The 22,332-nt window shown below is 54.1% G+C and overlaps 1 long non-coding RNA gene across 3 annotated transcripts in view; it reads right to left on the minus strand.

The window, feature by feature from the left end:
• Window positions 1-22,332, minus strand: part of LOC109550210 (uncharacterized) — a 196,930-nt gene that overhangs the window by 124,854 nt on the left and 49,744 nt on the right. For all 3 annotated transcript variants that reach the window (XR_012325485.1, XR_012325484.1, XR_002176598.3), the window contains exons 3-4: window positions 12,544-12,745; window positions 6,865-7,089 (exon numbers count right to left, since the gene is read on the minus strand). This is a non-coding gene — a long non-coding RNA (uncharacterized lncRNA). The remainder of the gene's footprint in view (window positions 1-6,864; window positions 7,090-12,543; window positions 12,746-22,332) is intronic.

Raw genomic sequence — 22,332 nt, forward strand, 5'->3', positions numbered from 1 at the left:
AGAGGGGGTGAAGAGGGACAGCAGAACTCCAACCACAGTGCAACAGCCCCAGAGACCCCCGTGTGGGAGGAGCTCTGCAGAGAAGACGGCCCTGAGCATTGCCCCAGTAAAGCGAGCGGGCACTTGTAGGCTGCGCCGGGCACCTCCATCACCCGGTCTCTGGATGGGGCTGCCCCAGGGCGGGTCCCTGCGCGTGTCTACCCTCTGACTTCTTACCGCTGTTAGCTGTCATCTGTTTCTCCTGCTGTTAAAATCACCTTTCAGTGCACTTGCCAAAACTTCCCCCAGTGACTGAGGAGTCTGGTCACTGGAGACCTCCCTCTGCCACCCATCTGGACCTCAAATCCTCCTGACTGGTTAGAGTTCTTTGCAATTGTTCTCAGTCAAATAAATGGAGAATGAAAGTATCTTCTTCTTCTAATGTGATATTTTATGTACAAAATTATAATAAAATATTCTCCGTGCTCAATAAAACAGCTGATTTAAAGCTTAGCAGGAAATATCTTGGCTTCCTGGCTAAGACCAGCTGCTAAAGGACAGTAAAACATTTATATGCAGGAGAACACACACCCAACTCACCCCATCTTGCAAAAATATTCTTTAATATCCATGTGTCATTTCTTTTGAAAGACTGAGGGTAAAGATATACGGTGCCTGTAAAGATGTTTTTTCCAAGAGTTTCTTTTTTCCCCATTATTTCTAAATTAGCTGATTCCACTGACAATTTTTTAGCTTTCTACATCTAGAGATTCACCATGTCTCTATTTAAATATATGAACTTATAATGACGCGCTATAAGATTATTTCAAAAAATTTATATTAATATTTGGTTTCTGAATCACAAGACAGTGTTCTAAATGGACAAAAATCTTAGAATAGTCCTTTTAAGTGGACACCAGTCAATCACATTATTGAGTTCCAAAGGCACAAAGAAGTGCGTGAACTTGAAGAGAAAATAAAATGACGCCGGACATGTGAATATTCCCTGGATGAATCCTGGTAACAAGATTTAATTTCAACAGACATTTTCAGCCAAGCTTTATACAGGAACTGTGTTGATACATATTAGGACCAGTATAAAGGTTCCTAACTCCCACCATGAATGATGGGAGGAAGGGGTGTCACTTCCTTAAGGAAAAAAACCCAATTAATAAATATAGAAGAAGTGAGAGAAACAGGAAATCACTATTCCAACACCTCATTAATGATGGTCACAGGCAAGCTCCATCATGAGATGTGAAATTGGTGAGAAAAGTTTCAGAAGAAACTAAATATTTGTATAATTTCAAGTTTCACCCCCTCCCCAAGGTATTTATTCTTACAAAAGGAAAGATAGTAACTTTGCTGTGGAGAAATCTGGCAGACGCCACCTTAACCGAGAGATCAAGGTTACCTCACCCGCAGCGAGACACAGAGACACCACGTGCCTTCCGATACGACGCCCTGAGAATCAGACGCCACACCCTGGGCACTCCTGCCCAAAATGCATGACTTCAATCTAATCAGGACGAAGCGTCAGACAAACCCCAACTGAGGGACCTTCTGCAAAGCAGCTGCCGGGATTCGTCACAAGTGCCGAGGGCGCGAAAGACAAGGACTTTCTCCCGCGCCACAGACGGGAGCCTGGGAGCTGTGACCCCAAATGCAGCAGGGGACCCAGGCCTGATCCCAGCCAGGAAAAGGGCGTCCTTAGGAAAGCCAGTGAAGTGGGGCAGGGTCTGCAGGTTAGTGACGGTCCTGCATCGAAATTAAGGTCTTCACTTCACTACTGCCCCCTTGTAGCGCTCAGCAGCAACATCGCGGGGAGCACGCGGGAATGATTTTTGCAACTTTTCTCTAAGTCTAAAATGATTTCAAAATGAAGAAACTAAACGAGCCGAACACCTCGTGCTGCAGCCACGCTGACTTCCGGGGAGGCTCTTCAACGTGATGGTAGGGTACGTCGCCACAGCGTACTTTATCCGGGAAGGAAAGTGGTTCACACCACGGCAGGGAGAGGAAAGGGGCCGCTGAGGACCCCAGATAACGTCTGACTGCTGACACCCCGAACCACAGCAGGAGCTGCTTCCCCTCCACTCCGCACCCTGCAGCAGAATTTCTTCCGCTCCCACCTTCGAGGGGCGCGGCCGTTTTGACTGCAAGATGGGGACAAACACACCAGGGGGTAAAAGGGAAAATGGGAGTGGAACCATGGCTGATGGAAACAGGACATTCAGGGGGAGCCAGGACACAGCCAGACCGCGGGTGCCCCTGACTCGGGCCCTCGCGCACCCTGGGTCCCTCACTCGCCTCACAGACAGCAAATGCCGGCAGGAGCTTCAGTTAAAAGGGGAGACGTTAAACACGGCACCAAGCACATCGTGGCGCATGTTCAGAAGCACTGGAGAGACAAAGTGCCTTTTTATCCCATCGAGAAGGGTCAAAACAGTGTCACTTCCGAAACGGGGGCCAGAGGGCCACACGCCTGGGGTTGAAGGCGTGTAGAAGGCTGGACGCTGGACAGCAGGAGGAGAGAGAGGCCATCGCTGACGCCCTCACCCCGGCCCCCCAGACCCCTGCAGGCGCATTTCAAACAGGCGCCACCCAGTGACCTCCCACGATGCTGACGACGGTGACCCCACCCGGTGGGGCCCGGGACGTGGCTCGGCGTGGCGACGCCCACCCCGAAGCGGCTTGTGTTTCTAACACGGGGCACAGTGACCCTCAGACGAACACTCAGAAATGCTGTTTCCAGATGATTCAAATTCCACCTGCAAGAAATGTGACGGAAATGCGAGCTCCGTACCACCCCCGAGCTACGGCCAGCAGCTGGACCAGACAGAGGTGCTCATGGGTGCATCTCTACAGGCACCGGCTGAACGGAGACGAAGCCTTTCCTGCGTTATTCGAAACAAAAGGAAAATGACATTTGCAAAGTAAAATGCCTCCAAGTCTGTCCAGTAAAGGAAAACTAGCTCCATGGAGACCACACAGTTTATTGGAGGATGTTAAAGAGATGCTGCTGGTCTCTGGGCCTCTAACATCATATGTGGCAAAAGGGAGAAACGCTGAAATATTTATATGAATATGAGATGAAACTTAACCAATGGGGCCTACTTCGATTACAGGTATTTTCATGTTACTGCTAAGCTGAAGTCCTCTGTCAATATTTTATAGGCTGCAAGTCCGGCCTAGGCACCGTTACGCCCCTGGCTCCTACCACAAATGCTGCCTGTCATTCACGATGTGACAGATGTGCCGTTGGAAGTTATACAGAAAAGAAAAAAAAAACCACTTTCACATTTTACGCTGGGATATTTTTTGCAGTGCATTAGTGATGTGAAGATGATACTAGATTTGTTGATAAGTTTCAGAAAATATTTTTCTTCCAAAATATTTCCATAATTATAAATAATCAAAGCATAGAAATTGTAGCTACACTGACTCTTTTTTAAAATTTTTATTGGAGTATAGCTGATTTACAATGTTGTATTAGTTTCAGGTGTACAGCAAAGCGAATCTGTCATTCATATAGGCCATTACAGAGTATTGAGTAGAGTTCCCTGTGCTATACGGTAGGTCCTTATTAGTTATCTATTTTATATATAGTAACGTGTGTATGTCAATCCCAATCTCCCAGTTGATCCCTCCCGTCCCGTATCCCCTACGCTGACTCTTTAATTCCATACCGTGTCATTACAGGTTGCTTTTCACCGGGACTCTTGATATGGTTTCAATGCTAAACACACCCCTTGGTCCTTTTCAAAGACAGAGAGAGAACCTCTTTGAAGAAAAAGGAGCCCAACCCTCCCACAGAACATCAGGTCGGTCTTTGCGCCGAGGGAGGGTGCAGGGGACAGTCTGCTCTCGATGTCTCCACCTCTCCCTAGTTAGCGTTACCGAGAGTCACACATGCGTATCCCAAAACAGGTCCTGTAACGTTTCAGTTAATTTGGGGTAAATTACAGTACAGGAAATATCAATGCCTCTTAAAATGAATTCAACAAGCTGCGAGGCTCTATCACCAACACAAGTATTAGAAACCCAGCTCCTGCCCAAGGCCGTCGCTGCCCCGCCAACCCCTCCATGGCCACGAGGTCCGCTCACCCGGCACCTGCTGGGGTCAGAGGTCAGCACTGGCATCACGACCCCAGCGGGCACCCCGAGAAGTGAGCTCGTGGCCCGGAGCCCCTCGACATGCGGGGCCCCCGCGCACCCCGGGCCTGGCCTCCTGCACCTCACAGCCTCCCTGCCAGGCTCAGACAAGGCGCCGCACTACTCAGAGCTGGAGTTTTGTCCTACCCTCCCTAGGATAACGGTGCCTCAATCCAACACACCCAAACCAAAGCTGTGGTCTTCCCAACAGCACCCAGAGCTCTGCCCCGCGCATGGTACCCAACCCGAGATGTGATGCAGAGCAACGCCAGGACCACACATCTCATCGACTTCTCCTGCCCTCCCCCACCCACTCCCAGCCAGTCTACACGAGTGCGCTTGGCTTTACAGCCTAAATTCTACTGAGACCGATTTGGATGGAAATCACCGCAAGGGGCAGCCCACGGCCCCTGCCTCTCGGCTCAGACCTGAGGCCAGGAAAGCAGGTCTGCTGGGCCCACCAGCAGTGATACAGCCTCAGGCCCTGATACAGCCTCAGGCCCTGTGCTCTGTGTCAGGGACAGTCCACCACGACGTCCAGCCTCACTGTAAACGACAGAAATGCACCCTGGGCTACAGGCAGGCCACGAGGCTCAGAGAAGCCCCCAGGGTGGCCTGCTGGCCGATCCCACCTTGCTTCTCTACTTCCTTCAGGAGAAGTTACCAAGGAAGATGCACCCAGGCCACTGGGTCAGGACCGTGTGTCGGGAGAGCAAGTCAGAAGGAAGAAACGTGCTCCCCTGAGGAGCCGCCAAGGGCAGGTGGGCGTGCGCCAAGCCTCCGCCCAGCCCACCCTCAGGACAAAAGCACAAACGCCGCCCCATCCTGAGGAAACAGGTAAGGAGATCACCTTGATCGTGACCTCATCCCCCTCATGTCCTATCACCCAGCAACCGCCTCCCCTGAGAAGTCATAGGAACTTGTTCATTCATCCGACAGATTCTCACAGAGCTGCTCTTCGCTGCCAGCCCCGTTCTAGGCACTGGGAAACCACAGAAGTAACTCGAATGTTCTCACAGAGACGGACAAGACCAGGAGCAAGTTGGTCTCGGTGGTGACGTGGTGCCGGGGGCTATAAGGAGGTGGAACGGGAGCCCCGAGAGCCAGCGAGTGGGAACGTGGGGCGCGAGCCTAACCCCAGGCACGGGGCCAGGTGGCAGGAGGGAGCGGCCCAAGGCCCCAGTCACCAGGAAGCCATCAGGGCTGGGCTGGGGACAAGAAGAAGGAAACACACAGACCCCACAGCCTTCTCATGGACGCCAAGACAGCTCCCTGCCCTCGGAGATGCCCCAGGCCTCAGGGCATGGGCGCTTCGGGGAGTAGCGGGTGAGTCCTCTCACTGCCTGTTCTTATGTGAACGAACCCACATTGTGACGCCCTCAGGCCTGAAGAGCTTTTCCATACCCGCACACGCCTGAGGTCAGAAGGCATGTCTGTCTTGACACCAGGGAACTGGAGCTCAGAGGGGCCACACTCTCCAGGGAGCCACAGAGCCGGGCTTCCAGGCCCGCATCCGGGTTCTGACCCTGTGCTCATGCTGGCATCTCCCCGCGTCTTCCTAGTGACTGCCCAGTACATCCAGCTCCAGGACCCCATGGACCTGTCTACACAGTGGTCATCCCACCAGGATGAGTCCGCCCATATCACCCAGACCTCCAGGGTGAGGAGGGTGCGCCCTTCCTCTTCTCAGCTCACCTGGCCCACAGGTGCCAAGAAGCCCTGCAGAGCACAGATGAACTGATCTGAGGACGGTCGCAAGAGGAGCAGCGGCACCAGCGGGGCAGGGCGCATCCTCAGTGTGAAATGCGGAGCAGACTGAAGGCCAAGGGCTGGATCTGAAGGTCAGTGTCTAGAAGGCAAGCTCAGGGCGGAGCTGGGAGGAGGGCGGAGTGGACAGAGGGCCACGGTCCTCAGGGAGAGGCTGCTCAGTAAAGCCTCCAAGGCCAACGCTGATGGGTCCCCACCCTGACGCGGGCTCCACCCAGATCCCGAAATCCCGCGGTCTCTGTGCCACCCTCACCTGTTTCCTGCACATGTCCAGGGTCCTAGGAGGTGTGCACTTCCCCCAACCAAAGAGCTTTAGAGTTTGCCAAGTACCAGCTGCAGGAGGGGGATGGTCATGTATGAAACAAACAGACACATTTGCTGTGACTCCAAAACTGAGTACATTCCACACTTGGGAAGGAACTAGGTCTGGGGAAAATCAACTTAATGCATTTTCCAAAGTCTCCAAAAAGGTCCTTGGGTAGAAGAGTTACAGTGAGACTTGCCCGCGGTCTCTCCCTCCCTCCCTTCTTTCTCTGTGGTCTCCCTCATTGCTGGGAACCTGGAACAAAATGTGGGACCAGCACCTGCAACCTGGTGAGGCTGTCGGGGGCGGCCTCTGCCCGGGGTCCCGGGGCGGGTGGCAGCTTCCTCTCAGGCGGCCCCCACGTGTCCCGTCACGGAGGAATTGGACACCATGTGAGCCGCAGAGGAGACAGCTGCCCCCGTGGCCCGGGCTGGCGCCGAGGAAGGGGAGTGAGGTCGCCACCAACGGGGCTGCCACTCAGGAGCAGACAGGACACAAACATCGCAAGACAAGGAACTCCCGCTCGCCAGGACGCGCCGTCTGGCTGACGCGCTTTTTTTTTTAACGCTATCGATTCTATCTGCCAAAGGTCACGAATTACAGGAGGAATTATTCTTAAGGTATTTGCTGAGCCCGACCTCTTCTAATGATTTTCCTACCTCTGGCCGGTGGGTCCAGGAGGATTTTTGCTGCTCGACTGTTGTTAAAAGCCCCTGCTCTCTGTAGTCACCCAGCTTCTCGGGGAAGATGCAGATAAGTCCACTGGGTGGGGGGCAGGTTAGCTGGATAAACCGTGTTCTGTCCACAGCCTGGGCTCAGACGCTCCCCTCCTGGGACACAGGAGGCCTCTCTCAGCGGGCATGGGTCTCCTGAGTGTGGACCCTCTGCACAAAAGAAGCACACGCACTTGAGACACTGCAGAGCCTGACACTGTGGTTTCACTGCAAACACAAGTACAAAAGGCCTCAAATGTCCCCAGAAGGCCCAAGTGAAAGCACGGTGCATAGAATAAGGCCAGTTTCGGCAGGTCACCCAATGGAGAACAGATGGCAGCTCAGAAGTAATGCTGAGTCACTCACTGGTGTCTGGGGGGCTTTCACTCCCCCGAGCTGTTTAAAACCAACACGTAGAGCTCCAGTGGAAGCAGCTGAGGGAGGCATAGTCCGACGCGCCCACACAGACACTGTCCTAACTTGCCCCCTGGGCGAATTGCGGAATTTGTTATCTTTATTGTAAGAGGCTTATTATGTTTCTTTTTGTGATCACTTGAAGTTTGGTAAATGATACAATACAATTTATTATTTATACAGTGCCCTTCACAGAGAGTATCACAGAATGTTTTGCAGGAGGGGTGAGACAGAGAAGCAGACAGCTCTGCAGAGTTGGCAAGACCCTCCAGCGATGGGGGTGGAGGCCACGGGGCGGCCCGAGGGGCTGCGCTCTGTCCTGTGTCCCGGTTTCCATCTGGGCGCGCCCGTCGACGCCTGTGGGGACGCAAGCGTGGACACACCCGCGGCGTGTCCGCCGCCTTCGGGACTCAGCCAAGAATGGCGTCCCTGAGATTCATCCACTAAAACAAGCACCGAGGTAGGGCTTCGAAGCTGTGAGAGCGCCACCCGACTCTGCGGGGTCTTTGATTTCGTCATCGTGGTGGTGTTTATCCTCAGAGGCAGATCAGATTAACTTTACTGCAGCTGAAAATCATGCATATATCGTTGAGAAAGACGCGCTTATTCCTTACTGCTCTTGCACACGACACAAGCAGCACCCCTCCAGGACGAGCGCTGGCGGGCATTTTCAGTGTTACTCCATGATACAGTACATCATGATGTTAATTTTCCACATTACTTTATTCCTGCTCCAGACCATATTTTACAACAGAGAAAACAAACTGCCTGTAATTACACCGCATGCCAGGACAAATTAAGTAAACACACATTTTTTAATGCTTCAGGCTGTTAGGGTAGAAAACAAAGGACTTCGGTTAAGGTCAATATTAGAGTTATGCAATTGCCCAGGGATACAGAAGACAAGCCCTGATTGAATGTGGGCGAAGAGGAAATGGTTCCATTCAACGCCACAGAGCTAGATCCTCGAAAAATAATATACTGCCAATGAGGCCAGGGTGTTTCTCCTATTTTATATTCATTTTCTGGGAGATCAATGCTAATGCCAATAATTAAAAAATAGTAACAAACTAACAGGAAAATCCATTGTGTCATTAACAAGGACATAACTAGAAGTAAGCCCACTGTCCTCTACACCTGCCTCTGGAACTTACGTCTAAACAAATACGTGCGATCAGTGGAGCCCACAGACCTGAGCAGCTATGTTTTTCTTTCCTGTTCCTTCCTGCAAAATACTGACGATCACACCGAATGTTCAGAGTTGAGGAAATGCGGAGTTAAGAAAGGATCCGGGGGGCACGGGTGATTTTAACAAGCCAGTGCAACGAAAAAGAACATTGTAAATGCCCGGCAAGATTGGGGAAGGTCAGAAATAAGTGTTTCTGCTTCTACGCATCCCGCATCCCGCCATAGCAGCCAGGACAGAAGGAGGAAGCGGCATCGCCAGGAAGGTGCGGAGACAGACACGAAGGCTTTGGTGTCACCAGACTGCTGATGAGCTCACACGCAGGCCACGCGCCTTCAGTGGCCGTGGCCGCACTCTCATCCTCACTCCAGCTTCGCCAAGACACGTGCTTTGGTTTTCCCTAGAAGACAGAAATATTTGCCTTCTCCCCCTACGCAGGAGCTTCCTAGACATCAGACACAGCCCATCCTCTTGGATCATGGATTCCGTATTTGCAATTCACTCACGCCCTAAAACATGCCGTCACCTCAAATCAACGCTCAGGGCCTCACGGTCCTTCGCAGACACACAGAGACGCCAGGGTGCCCGTCCCAGCTGACAGCGAACAGGTGATGCCTGCCTCCTGCACCAGCTCTTACACGGGAGACACACGTCCTCTTCAGGGTCCATTCAGGGCCACGTTTCTCAAATTTTCAAGCTTCTTCTTGATGATTTCACTGTTTACAAGTGTCCCGTGTGTGATGCTGGTGGGTGTTCTGAGCACAGGAAGGCCGTGACGTCGCTCCTGCTGAGAACACGTGTGTTAGATGAGCCTCCCTCAGGGCGAGTTGCAGTGATGCCGGCCATGAGCTCCGCGGGCGTGGATCCACGGTACGTGCTAAATAAGGCGCCCCGGGGCCCTGGACCCTGGCTGTGCAGCCCTGAGCACCGTCACCCAGCTCTCCTTCCCAACAGACGCAAAGAGCAGCAAAAAGCACTGCAAACTGTCTGCACTGGACTCATAATCACCACTTAACATACATCGTATATACATAACATTACCTATTGTGTCCATTATATATACATACACACAGAGAGAACCTGCAGTCCACATCCAATTTCAAAGCAAGCTCAAGCAAACTCAAAATAATACTTCCCCTTTGCCTGTATTTCATTACAGCCTTAAAATTCACTAAAACCCCAGGTCAACGTTGCTCAGCTAACTTCTAGGTCCAGGATTTTCAGGTGTTTTATAATCCCATAATTGGCGATTAAATTTGTTTTTGCAAACCGACATGCAGGTCCCCGCGTGGGTCCCCGGCAGTCACACAGGTGGATGCACGGCCTCTTCTTAATTTGACCGCCCACTTGATTCTTTAGTTTCACAAGGCAAAAATGAGGGTGTCTTATCTTCAGTAATGAGGACAAAGCTGGGGTCCACAATGAGGAATTCAGCTAACGTGGGTTTCCTTTTAGCCGTTTACACCAGACTCTTCCTCTGTCGAACAAGGACCTGTTGGTTTTGCCCCATCCTTCCCTAGAGAGTCATCTGATTCATTCAGGGCAAGGAAGACTTGAACTTCAAAAAAAAAAAAAAACTCCACTGGCCATTTCTCAAATCTGCAAACTCCAATGGAAAGGCTATTTAAAGAATTGAGCCTCTGGAAGGATCCACCCAGAAGGCTCAGCACGGTGCCAGGATTTGAAGTGGTTTGTCTCAGCTCCAAGTGTTTTCTGCCGTCCCCAGTATTTTCCAGCCTGAGAATGTGGGCATGAAAAATGGTCATTGTGGGAAGACCAACTCCCTCCAAATCACTCCAGCAGGCAGTAGCCATAACAGCATCACTGTCACGTTGGCCAGGGTCCTGCACTGCTCTACAAACGGTAGGTCAGGATGTGCACGGCGCCCCCCAGAGCATCACGACAGCTCCCAGGACCTGCGGCACCGCCTGCCTGCTGCAGGAGCTGTTGTCTTTGTGAGATGTGACCCTCAGTTATTTAAATTCTTACCTCTGAGATAACAGTATTTTGGTAATGGATATGACACAACGCCAGATAATATGCAGTAGAATCAACCCCGCCCAATGGCACGTACACACTCATATATTCACACACATGCACGTACACACACGTTCACATACATGCACGTACACACATGCACACACGTAAACACACGCAATGCGCATGAATGCATATACACATGCGCATGTGCGTGCACACACAAACACATGCATACATGCACGTGCACGCACACGTGCACATGCAGACACACATGTACACGCAAACACACGCACATGCACGTGTGCATGCACACATTCACGTACGCACACGCAAACACACATGCGCGCACACGTACACAAACACACATGCACACGCTCACCTACATGTATGTACACACATGCATGCATACACACGCACACACATGCACACATTCACATGCACGCCCGTACACACATGCACACACATATACAAACACACACACAATACACTCACACATACATGCCCATACACACACACAAACACACATGCACATACACACGCTCACACGTTCACATACATGCCCATACACACATGCACACACATGCACACACACACATCTATCTGTCAGAGGCGAGTCAGCTGTCTTAAAACAGCCGAGGGATGGCGCTGATCTGAGAAATGTTCTGTGCACATTTGAACCCTCGCAGGTGGGGCGGGGACCAGGCAGCACCGCTCGGGGCTGCGTTTAACCCCTCTGCGTTGTTATTATTACCGCACAGGCCACTCCTAAAGCGCGCCCTGCGCTGGCACGGCGCCAGAGGGTCCTCGCACTTTTCCCACGCCTCGCACCGTGTCGCAGGGCCTGGAGTGACTGTGGCTGCTTCGTGGACGAAAGCCCCGCGACCCAGAGATGGGCAGGGAACCGGGAGCCAATCTCCCCTTGGCAGGCTCAGACCACAGCGGCCCCTTCCAGCGTCGCCCGCGGTGGCCGCGGCGTCTGTGACTCACACCCATCCCCCGGGGAAGGCGAGCGGTCCGTCAGAACCCTAAGATCTCGGAGAGCTCAGATCAGTCTGGTTCTGCTCCCTGACACGCCTAGTATGCACAAAAATACTTTACCTGGAGAATCGTCTCAGAATTCTATCCATCAAAGAATTTGCCAAAGATTCGCGTGCACGGAAATGCACCAGACGCACACCCGATATGATCGCAGGGCTACAGGTGAGCGCAGCCCCTGGGGACCTGCCGCTCCGGCAGCCTCACCTTACAGACGAGGTGAATGAGAACCGAGATAGCGCCATCAAATACCCCCCGCCCAGATCTTCTTCTTTCCTGGAGGTGTCTGCTGGGAAAATGTCACTTCGGCCATGCGATAAAATCAGAGTTTCCTGGGCCCAGCACGACAGCAGCCTCAGATCATCCACGCAGACAGGACAGAATTTGAGACCGAGACCTGGGGAGCTCCTGCAGCCCCACACGGTTATCCAGAGACGTGCTCACAGATACTGGCAAGTCCTGTTCCCATCTGCTCCCCGACTCGGGTAAACAGAAACCTGAGGACTCGTCCCAAGGAAAACTCTAGAACGGACCTGAGTCCTGTTTCACTGACCTCGTGAGAAACCCAGGCAAATTTCAGGATCAGAAGGGGATTTGGAGCCACAGATACTCGGGAAGATGAAGAGCCGGTGTTCTCCTGTCCAGAACCCGCTGGCACACGGACTCCCCTTCTAAACCTGACCCTGCGGGTTTGCACAGTACCCTCCCCCGTTCCCCCTTCCCCCCCGATCCTGAACCGCATGGAGCCCCAGGCACCTCACACCCGTGTCTCTGCGAAGCTGCCTCAACTGTCGCAGCCGCTTCTAATCCTGGGACACAGGCCAGCTGGCACCCGCTGGAGACCCAGGGCGGCTCTCTACCCCTCCGGGCCCCCGAAACCCCAGCCAGGGTTTCACCTGTGCTTTCTGCACCCGTCAATCATCTTTAGTGCTGGGTGGGCCAGGCTTTTCTGCAACTTTCTGCTTCTCTCTCTCTTTTAAAGCATCCACTCCTTGAGACTAGGGATGTACCTTATTTATTCTTCTCTTTCCAAGGCCAAGACACGTGGTGGTCTCCGCAAATGGTCACGAAGAGTCAGGGTGTGGATTAGCCAGGCCCTCTGCTCCACGCTGGGGCGTACGGCAGGTCCTGGAAACCAGGAGGCCGGGTGATGGCTCGAGTCAGGCGTTAATTCAGCTGCATTCATTACAGTTCTCCGTGGAACGCCGCCAGCTAGACATTCAGAAGATTAAGGTCAGGATAAGATTAAAAGAGGAAAGAGTGAAAAACGAAGGAAGGAGGAGGGCGGGATCTGCCGATCTGTTGCTCAGAGACTTAACGTCTATCAGTGAAAAATGTTTACAACATGTACAGAGAGAGAGAGAACTTAAAATATTTACCGCACACCTTCTCAAATATGCATCCGGTATTACATAGAGAAACTACGAAAGGAAACAAATACAAGAACAACAATTTACACTTCAATAAGATTCTATTCTTTAAAACAATATTACCTCAAATTTCTTTCAAGGGAGAAAAAAGTACGTTCCCTAGTAAATATGAGATGCAAAGCACGGTTTGTTTAAATTTGATTTACACACAGCTTTTCTGGGGACGATCCGTGAGGGACAGGGCGAAGCCCACGCACCAGACATGCAGCAGTAAGGGTCCTGGCCTGAGTTGGGGGGCGCGGGGCATGGCCACTGGAGGGGCCTCTGCTGGACTCCGAGCCCAGGGTGTGGACGAATCCTGCGGGACGGCCCGGGACTCCAGGCTGTTGGAACCCAGAGTCCCTGCTGGGAAGCATCGGTCGCTCACTCACCAGCCCTGCCCCTCACCTTCCAAGGGGCCGGGGTCTTGGCCGGCCCATGTGGCCTGGATATCACAGTCCCTTTAGTGCTTCAGATGGGCCGGCGAGCGTGGGCCCCGTCCAGCCAAGGACACGGCGAGGTCTGCGCTCCTGCCCGGGCTCACGTCCACTCAACCCACTTCCTCCTCCACGTGGGAACACTGGCTGAGGTTCTCCTGTGGAACGGGCATGTTATGCACGGCCAGCAAGCCCTGCGGGAAAGGGGCTTGGTGAAGTAGCAGCACCCAGAGAGTCGCATCGTGACAAAGCGCCACAGTGACACTGAACGGCAGGGTCGCAGGAACGGCCGAGGTCCAACCTGGTCCCTGCAGGTGACACTCAACGTACAAAACAAAAGCAGAAGCTTTCTGAAGAACCCGGTGCTCCGACACCTGTTTCATCCTCGTCCGCTTTTTATTTTGTTTCTATGTAAATGCTGGTTGCGTGCACCACTGGGTCATGAGCCCAGTAGTTTGAAAATCACGGGCTGGGGTGACCTGGGAAGTTTTCCTGGGGAGTCGCTGCTCTGGGACGGTGCCCAGGGTTGGGGTTGTGTGAGGAGAGCCCCCGGGGGCTCCGGCGCCCCCCGTCCCCGTCCTTCGCGCTCCTGAGGATGTTCCAGCACGTTGGCTCGGGGGGGCCTCTCCCCGTGGGGTCGGCTGCCTGCCTGAGCCGGGGGTCCCACACGGTCCTGGATCTGCTGGCCTCCCAGCGCTCACAGACAGGCGGCCCGACCTAGGCCTGCTCGGTGGAAGTGGGCTGAGGTCATTGCACAAGCTCCCGCCTCGGAGGTTTGGGGATGGAAGAGATGACCGGTGTTGCCAGCGAGGCCAGAACCCGCTGCAGGTGCTGGTTATTTAAGGACGGGATCGTAGGTGATTTGCCCACATTTCCAGGACCAGCCAAGGGGCAAGGCCAAGAGCGGACGCTGCTCTTTCGGCCTCTGGACGGCGTGTTTGCTGCCCCCTCGGCTGGTTGAGCTCCTGTTGCCGCTATAACCGACCTCCGCGTGGACTCTCTATCCTCACACGGTAGCATCGTCACGGTTCCCGTCACCCTACCGTCTCCCCACCACCCTGCTCCCCCCCGGAACCCAGGGAGATCACCGCCAGCTGGAACGGCATACTTTGGAAATCAAAGTCTTCTTTCATCTGTCATTGGACAGCTAGTAAGTTTTCGAAGTCAAAGATATGGCTCAAATTTTAGCAACTAAATACACGTGAAGAAGAAAGTTATTACTCATCCAACTAATTGAATTTTGGAAGACTTGGCTTTCCCACTGAGTTGCATGGCCTGATGTTGATTTTGTCATAGATCCTGTCAAATAACACACTATACCGTGCGTCCCATTATGGTAACATATTTTAACATAATCGGTCAATCTCCTGGAGGTTAAAAAGCACTAAACTGAAAAACCCAGAGCTATTGGGTCTTAAGATGTATGGATGGCATGACGTTTTTAAATTTTTGTCCTCTAGAGCATTGCTGATTTTCAGAATGGACATGTCCTGTTTACAAGAAACTCCCAAGATTCACGCAGTCTTGTGACGGTGACGGAAGAGGCCCCTGCTCGGCCCCCTCGACGGCTCCTGGAGGGGACGGCACCACCGGTCACTACGTCTCGTCCAAGAGGTCGTCTGAGTCGCCATGTTAACGAGAAGCTGCGTGGCCCCCACTGCCCAGCAGGTCCTCACTGAGGCAATCACTGCCCCAGGACCTCGAAAGACAAGAATTCCATTTTTTAAAAATCTAGTTAACATATCAAAGAGCAGTAAATGTGCAAATTGCTGTTCCAAGGGCTCCTTTATTGCCTTTCCTTCTCAGATGTCCTCCGGCCCCTGCACCCGGCCCCCTGACACGGTTACTCACTGGCGGGAAGAGTCAGCTATTTATACTCCTCAGATGTTTACCTTCGTAAAGACACTTCAAAGAGTGCTTGCGGGGCTCTCCCTGGCCCAGCAAACACTTAAAACCTATTGCTGTGATGGATGGAGCCTCTCCCCAGATTTAATAAATAGACACCGCGGCCCCTGCTTCTCTCTCAGGGCAGCTGTTCTCCTAATGGGCTCACGGGTGGCCTGGCTGGCCCGGCTTGAGAATTAGGCGAGGCTGCAATGACGATCCAGGGCCTCCTTTTTATTTCTTCCCCCCGAGTCTCGCGTCTCAGAGCCGGATGGTCTGTTAATGTTTCCCGCCAAGCATTCCACAATATTGACTTCATCTTTCTATGGGGGATGATTCCCATAAAGATTACTCGCTCTTCTTTTAATATCGAGCTGCCCCAATGGGTCAGATGAGCAGCCTTGATCGAGTAGAGAACATAAATACATCTAAACTTCGCCTCACCAAACACGTAAGTTGCTCCGAAGGCTTGATGCCATCAGTAGCTCCCAGGAGGATACACGAGGGGCGGAGTCCGTCTGAACGACACAGACTTAAACGCTAACTAACACCAGCCAGGCTTCCCTTCTGCGGCCGCAGAGGGTTTGGAGAGGCACACGAGCAGGGGGCTTTGCTCAGGCAGTAAACAGCATCGTTTCTCGACGTCCGTCATAACCGAAGGGCCCGAGTCACACTGTACCCAGGACCCTTTGGGACACTCACTCAGCTTCCTAATCTTTATATTATTAGCCCCTTTTAAAAATAAAGAAACGGAGGCTGGGCGAGGTTAAACGTCTTGTCCAGGATCACTCAGCAGCCTGACATCCCAACAAATTTCTGACCTTGGAATCATGCTCTCTGATCACCTGACGCCACGTCCTCCACGCGAGGATGACTGAGAAGAGGGGCGTGCCCTCCAGCCACGCTCAGCTCCGAGACGCTAGTTTCAACGCTAACTGAGCCCCGTGAGACGGAGGTGTGTTCCCTACGAGGACAGGCGCCCCTAAGATGCTTCAGAACAGCCAGGGCTGCGCGTTGCAACAACGCAAAAGAATTTTGAATGGAGTCTATCATTTCCAAAGTTTGTTCGTTTCCTGGACTGAAAATCAACACCCAGCTGCAGCCATGCGAGTCAGATTCTGTGGAGGGTTTTTTGCTTGACATCAGCTGCCTGGTGCTTCGGACTGTGTTTCTGTTCCAGCTGCAGAGCCAGGGTTCCAGGAAGAAGCGTGAAGCCCGGTTACTCTAGATAGTTCCACCAACAGGAACCCCACCAGCAGGAGGACGGGACAGCACATGGCCGGGGCCACAGCAGACACCCCAGGAGGGGTGACTCGGGCAGTTAAATCCTCCAGTGCCTGTGCATTGAGGGCAACAGAAGAAATTAATTCAGGAAATAAATGATGCTTTTGTGTCGTTTCTACGTACTAGCTAGTTCTAAGTTACTTAGAAATGTAACCACAGATGAGAAAAACTACAACTTGATCTTCCAAGAGAAAAAAGAAACGTTTGGCCAACCGGTGGTGGGTCAAACCCTGAAACCTTGATCGAGAGACCTGGCAAATTCCTCCGCAGATCCCTCCACCCCCGGCCTGGTCCGGCCTCCAGCAGTGCTCGGGCAGAGCTGAGCCTCTTCCCAGGGACCGAGTCACATCCAAGATGAGTCCCCAGGTTTTATTCAGAGGTTTTCCCGTGACTTTCCATCTTGGAGTCACATGTGCGTGAGGATTGGGAAACGGATGGAACGGGGACTGCGTGTTCTCGACTCTGATGTCCCCTCTTGGGGTCACCAGGGCGGAGCAGCCCTTGGTACTTATCATCCCGTGACCCCAGCCATTGCAGTAGACGCACCTTCTAGAATAAAACCAGGGGCCAAGGCCACTGCTCTCGGTGTGTCTGGCACTGTCCTAGATTCCAAGAATAGGAACCCCACAGACCTCACAGGGGGTCTGTGCAGTGGGACCTGTGCTGTGCCCCTTTACACGTGGGGAAACTGAGGCACGGAGGTTAAGCCATCTGCCCGGGGCCATGTATCTCGTGGCAAAGCCAGCATTTGAAGCCAGAGGTCTGGCTCCTAGGTCGGTTCACTTAATTGCTGTGCTAGGCTCGTGAGTGATCTACTGGCCTAAGTGTCTGTGTCCAGAACCTCCATCCACTGGGAGCTCATGTGCAGACTAACCCCCAGAGCGTCCCGACCTACAGAGGTGAGTGGGTTTCCCCGGGCTGCTGTCACACAGGGGACATTCCAGAAGCTTCCTTCCCTTACCTCGAGGCTCCAGGGTGCACTGCGGGGCTGCAAGCACGCCAGCCATCCCCCCTCATTCCACCACGGCCCCTCCTCACGTCCAGGCTGCACCTCAAGGTCAAGCTGCCGTCTCCAGTCCCCTCTGTCCTCACATGGCTGTGTCCCTGGAAAGAGGCCTCATCTCTGTGGCTCCAGGACCCCCCATGCTGGTCCCCCCCCTTCTATGGTCTGTCCTCCGTCCGCTCAGCCCACATACCCCACTGGGCACCAACTGTGTGCCCGACACCTTACGGGCAGGAGAGCAGAGCCCCACTTGGGAGGGGCCCTCAGGGCCCCCCACAGAGGCAGGCGTGCGTGTCCTCTACCCTGTCAATGGCAGAGTGACACTGGGGACATGGGAACAGAAACCAGGGACCTGTCTCTGTGCCCAAACACAGGCCATTAACTCAAATCTTCAAATTAGTTCCGCCAAGTGGTGGTACGTTGTATTTGACTACTATCATCCTAAAAGAGAGAGATGGTTAAGATATCGTATGTGGGAATAAAATCCAAGTCCTACAATAGCAATTTTAAGACACTGTGATGATTATGTGGTTAATCCTATTGTCATTCAATAAACAGTATTTGTTTTTCTTTAAGAGGAAAGCTTGGGGGAAAAGGATATGATAAATTCAGTGTTAGGACAACGCTCTTTCGGGGGCAGCTGCTCTCGCAGGCCGCACGTTCTGCATCAGGTGCGTCTGATGAAGGCATAAGTTGTAGTATCGTAGCTAAATGACAAAGTGTTTGTCAGGAAGATCAGTTTGTAATTGAAATTCAAATTTAATGAAAAAGAGAGAAAAATCCTCATCACATTCCTAATGAAATGAGGGGTGTTGTGTGCATTCGGCTGAGAACCAGCCCTGAAGAGTCTCTAGGAAAATGTGGGTGTTGCTCCCCAAAGATGTGCTTCTTCTGACTTTACAGAAAAAGGAGGGGCTCCTGATGGCCGTGTCCTTTAGGGCAAGTTGGACGAGAAGGGGCAGAGCGCTGCAGCGGCGCCTACACGGCCCACACACCTGCCCAGGCCTGCCCAAGCTCTTCCCTCCACCATGCGGACCCACGCTGCTCGCGCTTCCAAAACACTTCCCAGGCCGCTGCCCGAGGGCCACACCGCAGCCGGGCCAGGGCCACGCCCAGAGACCTCCCTCCACGAGACCTGCTGCCCGCTCCCGTAATGCTCACTGTCTGTGCTTTTCCCTGGGTGTTTGCGGCCTTCCCTGTCGTCTGTGGGCAGAGGACCTGGAGGGGGCGCTCACCAGGCGGCCAGGGACAGGCAACGCAGAAGCTGGCACTGAGGTTTCCTGTCACCTGAGGCGCAGGTGCGAGATCAATCTCATGAAACCCCAGCAGGGCCTCTGCCTGGAAACGCTGGTGACCAGCATCACTCCTCGGGTCCTGCACCTTTGAAAACCCAAAGCCAGAAGCCTCCTTTCACGAGGACCCGAGGACAAGGACCCTGGGTGTCACGTGGAGCTATGCAGGGCGGGCGGGCCAGCTGGGGGGGACGCTGGGGGGGCGGGGCCTGAAAGGCCGCCAGCGGGGCACCAGCTCCGCCCCACACTTGGGCCATAAGGAAGGGGCAGGAGAGCAGGCATCTCCAGAGGGGCCGGCCAGCATGGGCTTGTCCCCTGGACGTAGCCCAGTCCCACCATCCTCCACAGAACCTCGTCCTGGAAGCAGGAGGTCCCGTCCCCGACAAAGCAGAAGCTAACGAGAAGGGCCTGGCCGGTGCCTCGGGGGACATCAAGGCCCCAGGTTCCACTCCCCAGCCAGGCTCACCCCTGGGTCTGGTAAGGATCCAGAGGGCCTTGCAGGAAGGTCTGCGGAGTCAGAGGGACGTCCGGGACACCGGCGCCCTGCCCCGCGGAACATCTGCATCACAGTGCCATAAAAGGTCAGTGGCATGAGCGCAGCCCGGCCGACGCGGGCCAGGGCCTGTTCCTGACCGGAGGCTCCTTCAGGACCTCGGGCTCACGAGCGCGGGCCCCGCCAAGGGACCCCCTCAGACACCGCACAGGCTCAGGGGATGGTGTGCAGACACCCCCAGGGATGAATTCTGCACGGGAGAAAATAGAGGTCATTTTTGTTTCAACTGAACTGATCGGTTGGAATGCAGGTACAGCCATCAAAATCCAAGACGCGCAATTTTTTTTAATTTTTAAATATATGAGAATTTGCTCATCTGCACCAGAGGTGCCACGGCCCGGCCTCAGGCCCCTCCCCTCTAGCCCCGACCCTGCCCCACACACCCTCAGCTCCGGGCAGCCGGGGGCCAGGCCTCGGCCCGCGTGACAGGCCTGGCCCGTGGCTGCGGTCGGAGCACTTGCTTCCCCACCTTCCTAGGGCGAACAACTCGAACAGTTCAGATTTGGACACACGAACAGCTGCCGTTTCCGCGTCCCCTCCCTGTGGCCTCCGCCAAGGCGCCTCCCTCACTGCCCCCTCCTGTGGGTTTCTTCCTACTTCTCCTCCGGCCCCTAATCTCTCTCTTTTTCACTGTAACACGATATACTGCCTTTTTTTTTAAGGGCCATATAATCTTATTTCTTCTCTTTTGTGACTATTTCAGAAAGAACCTAATAACCATCTATGACCTAACAGCTCAGGATAATCAGATAATAGACACAATCTCGTGGGACTTTTTTTGATTTCTGGGAAGAGGAAACGTGTGGTGCTTTGGGGGCTTGGTTCCAGGATCTGGACCCTGCCCCAAAACTCCCTGGCGCAAGCCTGATGCTCAGAAAACTGCAGAATCCAGCTGTCTGGAGCCCTCGTGTGGGTCCCTAGAGGTGAAGTGACCTGGTGACATCACGCACACGACAGCTGCTGACGCACGAGCCGCGGGGCAGGCGGGCGGCCAGCCACAGGGGCACGGGGAGAGGGTGGGCAGCCCACCGCAGCCTGGCCTGAACTGGCAAAGCAGCGTCAGCACAAAGTCAGGAGGGCCCTTTCGTTTGAGGGGAGCGATGCTGTCTGGGTGAAGCGGCCTCCAGTGCGATCATCCCCAGGGGTGTGTCCGAGAAAGCGTGGGGAGCACATCCTCTGCCCCGCGGCCTCTCCAAGCTCCACCGGTAACTGGCTGTTTGTACCTGGGCTGGGATCTTCGAATGCAGGGCTGAGCTGTCAGGGCCTCAGAGTGCAGGGCTGAGCTGTCGGGAGCTCGGGGTGCAAGGCTGAGCTGTCGGGAGCTCGGGGTGCAGGGCTGAGCTGTCGGGAGTTCAGGGTGCAGGGCTGAGCTGTCGGGAGCTCAGGGTGCAGGGCTGAGCTGTCCGGATCTCGGGGTGCAGGACTGAGCTGTCCGGATCTTGGGGTGCAGGGCTGAGCTGTCCGGATCTCGGGGTGCAAGGCTGAGCTCTGTCGGGAGCTCGGGGTGCAAGGCTGAGCTGTCCAGATCTCAGGGTGCAGGGCTAAGCTGTCCGGATCTCGGGGTGCAAGGCTGGGCTGTCGGGAGCTCGGGGTGCAGGGCTGAGCTGTTGGGAGCTCGGGGTGCAAGGCTGGCCTGGTGCTGTCGAGCTCCTGTGCTCTTCAGCGGTCAAGCCCCACCTTTTCCGTGTGTGTGAGCTGAGGGACCCTCCTAGTCCTTGGACGCAGCTCACGTCTAAACCACCTGTTCTGTCATGGGAACCTCCCCGCAGGGTCCTCCTGGCTGCCCGCAAGGTGGTCGCTGACTGACGGGGATCAACACATCCATCTCAAGTTCAGGACACACATAGCAGCAAGTAGCATGGCAAGCAGAGCTCCGAGGGCCAGTGTGAAACCACACAGCCCTGGAGACCAGGGGTCCCTGTGTCCGAGCTGCGTGCTGGTCTCTGCTGCCGCTCCGTCCACGAAGTGATCCTCGCCCTCGTGTGGGAAGCAGCACTTGCGTCGCCACTCAGTGGAAATCCATGAGCTCGCTGTTCCCACACGTGCACAGAGCTCACGTCCTCTTTAGTCAAAACGAATCCCATTCTATGTCCCGAAGGTCGCTCCTCATTAATGGAATCATTGTAATTAAGAATAGAAAAAATAAATGCAAGCAATGTAAAATTCAGAAGTCCAGTTGCCGCTGCAAGATGACTATTAGCTTCCTGATTACATCCACTTCTCACCTATGTCCCTGGCCGCCTTGTCATAGCGTGGCCTCTTCCCATCATCACTGGAGTCTGAGATTTACGAACAATGAACTTCCTGAAAGTGAGAGCGATTATCCGAGCTGCGTCCACTTGACCACAAGTGAGCCCAGGAGTGAGGCCAGGAGTGACCCCAGTTGCCAAAAAGGAGTCATGAAAACGGGGCTGGCGTCGGGGAGGGCGAGCGGGCTGTCCCCACTCACCTGGGAGGCCGTGCACCTGGGCATCAGCATGGAGGCGGGTCACTCACATTCTGTACCTCTGGGAAAAGTTGGGCTTCTTTCAGGTGGTTTACTAAATGCTCATTCTCTTTAAAAACTCAACTTGCTTCCCACTCTATGCCCACTGTTGGGTGGACGAGGGCTCCCAGTTTGCGACCTGGAGACACCACCCCTGCAGAGCTGCCAGGTGTCAGGGCCCCACGGTCCTGCTGGCGTGGCCGCCGTCAGCTCACTCGAGCGCACAGGGCCCTCGGAGCCCCTCCGCCGCCCCCCGCCACCCCTGCAGCCCATGACAATTAAATCTGCGGGTGGAGGGAAGTCACCGCACGCCTCTCCACTGTAATTGTAACTTGTTGCCGATGTCAAGCTCCGACAGGCTCCGTCTCGTCTGCCCCTCGGCACCGTGGCATTTATTTATAACCTCAAGAACATCTCAAACCCAGCAGCTGGCACGGATGCCAGGGTGGGTG

The sequence above is a fragment of the Tursiops truncatus genome, chromosome 13, assembly GCF_011762595.2.
Source record: "Tursiops truncatus isolate mTurTru1 chromosome 13, mTurTru1.mat.Y, whole genome shotgun sequence".
Taxonomy (NCBI): domain Eukaryota; kingdom Metazoa; phylum Chordata; class Mammalia; order Artiodactyla; family Delphinidae; genus Tursiops; species Tursiops truncatus.